General features: G+C 34.7%; 1 protein-coding gene across 1 annotated transcript in view; it reads left to right on the top strand.

The window, feature by feature from the left end:
* Window positions 1-260: 260 nt before the first annotated feature.
* Window positions 261-3041, top strand: part of LOC117103681 (tripartite motif-containing protein 2-like) — an 11475-nt gene continuing 8694 nt past the window's right edge. The window contains exon 1 of the mRNA XM_033244278.1: window positions 261-393. The gene's annotated coding sequence lies outside the window, so the exon portion shown is untranslated. The remainder of the gene's footprint in view (window positions 394-3041) is intronic.

Here is a 3041-nt window from a genome sequence, read left to right as displayed (position 1 = left end):
TGCATGCCATGGCCTGTTTATGACATTTTTGATGTAATCTGATGTATTGAAAATTTGTACTTATAAGGGCTATAAACATAAATTACAGGCTGTTCCATTTAAAAGAATGGGTAAGCCTGATGTATTATGCAGAGATAACGTATATACTGAAATCCTATTTCACACACTTGAAATTTTGTTGATTTATTTCTTTAAACACTAGCTTATCTATTATTTGGATGCTCTTCAATACTGTAAACCAATACAGGAAAGTTATAGTTTTCCAAGTGACACTTGACCCAACCTTTGACAAATCACATCACAGAAGAATAGAACGGAAAAGGAAGTTCCAATAGTTGGTTACATGACATTTCAAGCAGCAGCACTGACAGGAATTAAACACAGGAATTAAAGGTAATTATAATTTCTCACAAATCATCCTCTATAACAATTCAATTGGCATTTTTGGGTAGAAGCTGGGATCCATTATTTAGGATATTTTGACTATGCTGATTATGAATCTGGTGGCATTAGTCATACAGAGTTCATTTTGGCAAACTGTTTGGAAAACTCATGTTTCTATTCGCTATAATAGAAAAACTTTTCTTTTTTAAATTAAGTATACTTTTATGCACACAAGTATAAGAAATTTAAAAAAATTACTGTCAATTTAGCTCATTTGCCAGGAGTGAATAAATCAAAACATCATATGGCCTGTCAGGAAATATTTGGTCCGGGGCAAAAATCGGTCCGGCAGACTGATTTTGGCCTCATAATTACTTGCCAAATGTAGTCCACATAAGCCAAAATCAGTGCGCTGGAATTTACTTTGCTGCACAGCAATAGGTTTTGACGGAAAGAACAATTCCTAAGCTTTTACAGACGCGCATATGCTTTACTAGCCAATCACAATGATGTCCCCAGCTGAAGCCTTAATTTGCATACATCACCCTATATAAGAGTTTAAGATCGGCATGTACTTGTGTTGATAGTACAGCCTTTGCGGTTAGTGAACATTGGAATAAGGCCCTATAAAAAATATTATTAGTTTATCACCCTATCTGGGCAGGAAAAGTGATGAGGGAGGGAGGCTTTTTTTTAAATTTTTTTATTTTGCTAAAGCCAAATAGAAACCCTTGGTTTGTTTGCTGGTGCATTGATATTCAAAGTAAAACTTGATTTAGATAATGCAAACAATATCTACTAACTATTTAATAAAATAAATGAAAAAAAATAATAAATAAAAAAAAAAAAAACAATTTAAAAAAAATATTATTATTATTTTTTTTTTTCAGTACCATAAAAGGCATGCGCGCGAAGGTGATAAACTAATAATTTTTTATATTGGGCCTAACAGTAAGGAAAGACTTAGCAATGTACACGGACATACATTACCTCACATTGAGAGAAAATTTAATTTCATATTCATAACTCATACCGTCTCCACGCCTCATATATTTGGTAGAAAGAGAGAGTGGGTGAGTAAACGTCGTGAAAGGGTTTTTGAAATTTAACATGTAGATTCCTATGGCACTAGCCACAGCACAGTGGTTTCAAACCGCCAATCACAATCATAATGATGTCCATCGCTGAAGCTTGAATTTACAGACATCACCATATACTGTATAAGAGTTTAAGATCATGATGTACAGTACAGTATTTTATTTGGCTTTTGTTGATAGCAGAGGCTTCGAGGGTTTTTTCAGTGACAAGACCAACTACCATATCCCTTTCTAGATCCATACCTCATATATTTGGTAGAAAGAGAGGGTGGGTGAAAGTGTTTTTGAAAGTTAACATGTAGATTCCGCTACGCTGATTTCAAACCACCAATCACAATCGCTGATTTCAAACCACCAATCAAAATCACAGTGATGTCCATCGCTGAAGCCTGAATTTGCATACATTACCCTATATAAGAGTTTAAGGTCATGATGTACAGTACAGTATTAGGCTTTTGTTGATAGCAGAGGCTTCGAGGGTTTGTGCACGTGGAAGAATAAGGGAAAACCTAGCTATAGGCTCTAGACAGGGAACAGTGAATTTCACTGTTCCCTGGCTCTAGAGTACACAGATATATACTAGTTGTTAAAGATAGTTGTATAAATTGCTAATAACATTTTTATTTATTTATTTAATTTTAACATCTTCTATGAGGGTGGTCCAGTCCATCCAGCCGAAGCTGATCATAGGTACCATCAGTACACAGTACAACAAAGGAAAATATGAATGAATTAACAGTAATATACAGTCGGTAAATTTAAACTACAGTTATTAGCCCTAATGATACAATCAATAAACATATATATGTGGGGTGTATACAAAAATATGTATGAGAAAAAAAAGTTACATAAATCAAGGTAGCCGTTAACACTGTTAAATCATATATAAATCATCAAAAAAAGGTAAATACAGTGTTCGTATAAAGGACTTAATAAATAGATCGTGTAGCATAGCTCTCAACGAATGTAGTCCTGTAAATAAATGAATAAAGAAATTGTGTAATAAAATGCCTCTGGCTGGACTCAAACCTGCGACCTCTCGCTGTCAAGGCAAGTGTCATAACCACTAGACCACGGAGGCTTCATGGTTGAACAGATTCAAATACCACCAAATACACTCTATTACACAATAGGTACGGCTAGAAACAAATAGGTGCATATAACATAAATCAAGGTAGCCGTTAACACTGTTAAATCATATATAAATCATCAAAGAAAGGTAAATACAGTGTTCGAATAAAGGGCTTAATAAATACATCGTGTAGCATAGCTCTCAACGAATGTAGTCCTGTAAATAAATGAATAAAGAAATTGTGTAATAAAATGCCTCTGGCGGGACTCGAACCTGCGACCTCTCGCTGTCAAGGCGAGAGAGCATCATAACCATTAGACCACGGAGGCTTCATGGTTGAACAGATTCAAATACCACACCAGATACACTCTATTACACACAATAGGTACGGCTAGAAACAAATACGTGCATATAACATAAATCAAGGTAGCCGTTAACACTGTTAAATCATATATAAATCATCAAAGAAAGGTAAATACAGTGTTAGA

This window comes from Anneissia japonica, unplaced genomic scaffold, assembly GCF_011630105.1.
Source record: "Anneissia japonica isolate Jap-2015-1 unplaced genomic scaffold, ASM1163010v1 scaffold288058_len748972_cov163, whole genome shotgun sequence".
In the NCBI taxonomy this organism is placed as follows: domain Eukaryota; kingdom Metazoa; phylum Echinodermata; class Crinoidea; order Comatulida; family Comatulidae; genus Anneissia; species Anneissia japonica.
This window is presented reverse-complemented; position numbering and strand designations above follow the sequence as displayed.